The sequence below is a fragment of the Elgaria multicarinata genome, chromosome 5 (assembly GCF_023053635.1).
Source record: "Elgaria multicarinata webbii isolate HBS135686 ecotype San Diego chromosome 5, rElgMul1.1.pri, whole genome shotgun sequence".
Classification (NCBI taxonomy): Eukaryota; Metazoa; Chordata; class Lepidosauria; order Squamata; family Anguidae; genus Elgaria; species Elgaria multicarinata.
This window is the reverse complement of record NC_086175.1, coordinates 94,795,926-94,801,925: the sequence shown is the minus strand read 5'-3', so window position 1 is coordinate 94,801,925 and position 6,000 is coordinate 94,795,926.

The window sequence follows — 6,000 nt, the reverse complement described above, 5'->3', positions numbered from 1 at the left end:
TTTTTTTTAAAAAAAAAATATTATTGCTGATCTTGGTGAATGACATGGGTCTTAGTTTCCTTCCTACAGGAAAGAAAGATTCTGCCAGTTGTTCTCTACTTTGTGGTCGCTCTGACGAAAAAAGACACGGAGAAGCTTTGATTAGGGAGGAAGTAAGGATGTTTGCTTTATGTCTTATTTGTTTGTCTTCTGCTTTGATTCAAAGTCTGTGTCTGTAATTTCCAAGGGTGTGGGAGAAATTTTAGCATTTGCTTTTATTATTATTGTTGTTGTTGTTGTTGTTGCGTTTATATCCTGCCTTTTTTCTTCCAAGGAACCCAAAGTACATAATCCTCCTCTCTATGTTATCCTCACAACAACAACCCTACGAGGTAGATTGGGCTGAGAGTCTGCGACTGGCCCAAAGTCACCCAGTGGGTTTCCATGGTCGAGTGGGGACTAGAACCCAGATCTCCCAACTCCCAGTCCAACATTCTAGCCACCACACCACACATTTGCATTTGACTCTTAATCCTCAATGTTGGCTTTTAAAATGTAGCAGAATTTTCTCATATATATATTAGGGATGTGCTCCGCTTCTAATCAGACCGGCGAATTAGAAGCAGAGCGGGGGGCTTCGCCTGCCCTTAAGGCGGAGGCGAAGAGGATTGGGGGGCCGGTGGAGCGTGGCGAAGAGGATCGAGGTGAAGGCGGATCCTTCGCCTCGATCCAGAGCTCCGCCGGAAAGGTAAGTGGGGTTTACCGGGCCCTGCCACTGTCGCTGTCGCCCATGCGGTGACAGCGGCAGGGCCCGGTAAACCCCCCCTCCTCTCCCTTACCTGCGTCCATCCGCGGTCCGTCGGCTTCTTCAATTGAGCCCGCGGTTCCACCAGGAAGTCTAGGCCGCACTTGCCTAGAAATTTTCGGATCGGCTCGCTGGGCGGAGTGGGGGGTCTATGCACACCCCATATATATATATATATATATATATATATATATATATATATATATATATGCTTGAGTTCCGCTATTGATTCCTGATATATATTTTTTAATGTACAGAATAGTTTCCCCCATCTCTTTTGGTAATTAGACATTCAGGTTCCAAGGCCTCACATATGAAAACCTTTACTCTGTGAGACAAACTGCTGCTGTAGCAGGGGGTTGGACTCGATGGCCTTATAGGACCCTTCCAACTCTACTATTCCCTGATTCTATGATGCACAGTTGATGCTGAGAAATACGGGTGGGACACTTGGTGAAGCCATGGCCAACTAAGGATTTGAAACTGTCCAGAGAGCTTCGGCTATTGGGCAGTATAAAAATGCAATAAATAAATAAATAAGACCCCCCCACTCCCAAGTCCAAGTAGGGTGGCCATTGCCAGAAAGAGGTTATGGATCACCAAAAGAAGGGCAAAGAGGTCACTTATTTGCATATGCTAATTTATATGTATGGATGGAAATGTAGAAATAATTATTATATTTTAAATAGAAATACAGCACATCTCACCATAGCAAGGGATACTGTGGCCAGTGACCGATGTACCTTGTTTTGTCAAGGGCTGTTCATGCGCCTTTAGATGGTTCTTTATCTTTACACTGGACTTGGGTTGGAGAGCTCTTCAAATTGAGGATGCGTTCAAAATAGAGGACAGTCCTCTGGCAGCCCTTCAAATGGAGGACTGTCTTCTGTAGGAAAGGACATATAGCCACTCTAAGGCCAAGACCAACACTAAAACCGCTGAACACATGTGAATCTAGTCTCGATATTGTCCTTTCAGGGTGCAATCCTATGCCAAGTTTCATCTCTTTATCTTTAAAAATGAGGGAGCTGTAAGCATTTGATGAATTTCCATTGACTAGAGCGGTTATCTGAAAATGGGCGGTTCTCCAACGGGTAATCCAATGGGGCAGAGTAAGGAGAGTCACTCTGAAATCAGGGCAGAGAATCGCCTCAATGGAGCTCTGGCTCGAATTTCGAGGCAAAGAAGACCCACTTTGCACACCCCTAGTGGTTACTATGTATTTGGATGAAGGATTATCTAATATATGTATGGACCATCATCATCTATTACATTTCTATACTGCTCAATAGCCAAAGCATTCTGGGCAGTTTACAAAAATTTAAACATATTTTAAAAAGTATTATAAAATCATTTCCATACAAACATATAAACAAACAGCACACAGAGGGACACGCATATATCTAAAACAATTTTCAACCATCAACAAAAATAAACATCCAGGACCTGTTTAAAATTTCATGAGTTGCTGCCAAATGCCTGGCAACGAAAAGATAGCAACATTGGCACCAAGTGGGCCTCACTGGGGAGATCATTCCACAATTGGGGGGCCACCACTGAGAAGTCCTCCCTTTTTGGTACCTTCTGAGTCTCTCTCAGAGGAGGCACCCAGAGATGAGCCTTAAATTATGTATGTAGTTGATATGTGTTGAATGAGGGGGAGGAGGGTCAAAGATTTTTTTTCCTGTTGTAATCTTGAAGGAACTTAATAAAAATGTAAGTAGTAAAATAAACTAAAATGTAGCTTACTAACTCTTAGTGCTGCAGGAAAACAAAATAGGACAGAGTAGGAATATGTGGCATTTTAAAATCAACCACAATAATAATAATAATAATAATAATAATAATAATAATAATTAATTTAGTTTATCGTTTAATGGCATTCCTGCTTCAAAGTGTCCCCTCCTTTCTCTCCCCACCCCTGACTTCCTCTCTCCAGTGAGGAGTTCTGCTTCCTTCAAGCCATATTTAGAGGACACCCGTCTGCAAGGGATTCATTTCTCGCCTCTAGCAGAAACAGCTCTCGTACCAAGTTCTCTGAAAAGGCTCTCTTTGTGAATAATTGAAACTGTCCCTAGAGTTGAAGATTTCTTTTTACTCTGGGACTGCCTGCACTCCTGTGTTCTTCTCAGTCGCGGCTTAATTGTAATTGTGAAAGAAAAATTGTATTGCAATTGATGTGGTGGTGGTTATTATTATTATTATTATTATTATTATTATTATTATTATTATTATTATTATTATTATTATTTATGTCCCCTGAGGAGGAGGGATAATGGACTGGACTGGTGTGCCTTCTCTTGAAAAAGCTTTTTCCTTTTTTTTTAATCATTCAGAATGCCTTCTCTGGAAGTAAAAGCATCAATAGAAGATAATTGAAGAAGCCCCGTCGCCATCCTCCAAGTGTGGACAAAGTTAATGTGTACCAGGAGATTTCTTTTCCATCTTGATACATTTGAAACTTGCAGATGAGATTGTAGCGCCACCTACTGACAGCTCTTCAATTCTGCTCTCTGGAGAGTGGTAGCAACAAGGACTGTAAATTCCAAAGGTATGATGATTTTTTTGAAAAGGTGTTATTATTACAGCATCTTCCTCGCCCCACCCCCGGCCAAGAATCCAGCTACAGTGATTCGATACAGTGATTCTTTATTGACTGTAAACTATACAAATGGATTGCAAAACCTACGAAAAGGCAATACCTTTGTTAGGTCCAAAATGCTAATAATGTGAAAACAAACATTACCCCAACCGTTTCATAAGGACTTTAAATAGAAAATTGGGAGTGTATATAGAATTCATTTGCCTGTTTGGAATATAAATATTGGATAATGCCAACTTAATCATGTGTATCTTGGGATTTGGCTATGAACCCCTGTCTTTCCCAAAGCACAATGTTCAAGTACCTCCTAAATCGATGGGTTGAAGCAGGAACCTGCTCTTTATCTAGATAGAGCCTTTTTATTTATATTTTCAATTTTGAGAAGTTGTTTCCATGAACTGCACAAAGCTCTTTTGTGATCTTCCCCTTGCAACTATCCTGCCTTCTGAATCTGCGGTAGTGTATGCTTTCTAGGATAGCCTGAAAGCCAAAGCTCAGTCATTATCAGGCCAATTTCTTACATGTCTTCCAAACAGAATCCTCAAAGTGGTTGCTGGGCTGTATTCAGGCAGGATGAATTACCTGGTCAGCGTCACCTAAGATACAACCTAGCCTCTAGTCTCTGCCCTCTCTTCTCCCGCATTAGGAGAACTGTACTGCAGGCCTGTGTCTAGAACACTGCCATGGAGTTGTATATAACCCTGTTTAATACACCACTTCTGTTACCAATACCTGTGTGGAGCCTAGTAGAGGTTCAACAGACAGCTCATGGGTCAATGGTCAATGCCAACTATTTAACCTTCTAAGTTACTCTTTGCATCAATTACTTTGAAACTATCAGTGCAGACTCCTGGGGAGCAATGTGGTGAAAAGGCAGAGGAACAATGTGTAGGCCGGTAAGAGCAAAGCTTTGTGCGCCATCATCCTGCAGAACTGAAACTTGGGCAAGAGCTGCACTACTGCTTTATGGCGATATTGATGTGCACTGACTACTGTCGGGGCCCAGGACACATTCTATATGCCGTTTTCAAACCACTTTCAAAGTGTTATATCCTGCTTGGTGTAGATCTGCCCCAGAGAGGGAACTTCTCCCTAAGTGGTACTGAAGGGTTACTGCAACGTTGTGCTGTAGTAACCTCCCCCTGCTCTGGCTTTTCTAGTGAAGAGATACTGACTGTATATTACTTACATGAATGGGCAAGGGGTGTGGGAGGGCCAAGCTGTGGAGCTGTGCCTCTACCCATGTACCCAATGACACATGGTGCTTACTGGCCTTGCCCCAACCATTTGCACGTTTGAGTGGATGTCCAAGGCAGGAAAGCACCTTGGATAACTCCTTTAGAGTTCTGACAGAAACCCAGATCTGATTCACTGCCCCATGAAATCGGAGCCACAGTTCTCCACTGGTGACTACTGTTCAGGCCCTTGACCCTTTTTTATCCTCCATGCAACTAACATGATTAAACCAGGTTTCTGAAAGTGACACTTGCAACATTATGGTGGTGGGAGATTTGTGGGTGAGGGAGGGGACTTTTCAAAGATTACCTTCAAAGAAACAATGTCTGTTGCGGACCCATCAGTTCCGCAAGATTGTTCCTTGAGGCATCCTTGCCCAGACGTTGCGTCGTGTGAAGGGAATGTGGTGTTAGGTAATATATCCATGTATCTAGTACTCTCTCTTTTAAAGCTGTCTATCTTACCGAGGGGAGACATTGCTACACTTCCACAAATATTACAAGAGAGCATTTGGGGCATGAGCAAGCCAAGTTTTGCATTCAAGTTTTGCATTCAAGATTTCACTATTTTTCCCTGCTAGGACCTCAGATGTAAATAACGACTAATCCTGCACACCTGAACATGAGCAGGATAAATTAAGTTACACAGACAAGTAGGAATCTCTTGTCTTATCTTCACTGACTTGTACATTCCCAGTGGTATGACACGTGTCAGCAAACATGGTCTTCCAAAAGCCCATGCAGTTGAATAATGGCTGTTAGCATGCCTGAGGATAGGACCTCATGACCTAGGAACTCTGGAGGACTACGGAGCGACCCTCTTGTGCTCGTGGCATATATCAGGCTGTGCTTGCGCTGTCGTGTCCAATTGTGATGAATAGTTATAGGATCAATGAAACTGCTACTGTGCAATTTTTCTAATGTGTCACACAGATAGCTATATATACTGACCTCTTGCTCCTTTTTCTCCTCTTCCAGTCAAATGGGGGTGGGGAGGGGAGGGGAGTTCTGGAGGAAACTATGCTGAAAACAAAGCCGTGTGCCTATAAAATTCCACCCAGCAGCATGGGAGTTATTTCAATCATTAACACCCCAATTTTTTCCTCCCATGCCATTCCCTTCCTTCTTCCCTTTCACTTTAATTCACACTCAAAGGTGCTATTTCAGATTTTGGTAGGGTACGGCAAGAAGCAGCAAAGTCTAGATGAAAAGAGGCCTAAACCCTGAGCTTTTTCTGGCTGCTTCTTATGGTCAAGCGGCTGTTGCCCAGGATGGCTACATGTCCCTCTTTCAGAGAGGACCAGCTTCTATTTGGAGGATCTATCCTCTGTCCTATCCAACTCCAGCTTAAAGAACTGTTGTCCATCAATAGTTAGCAC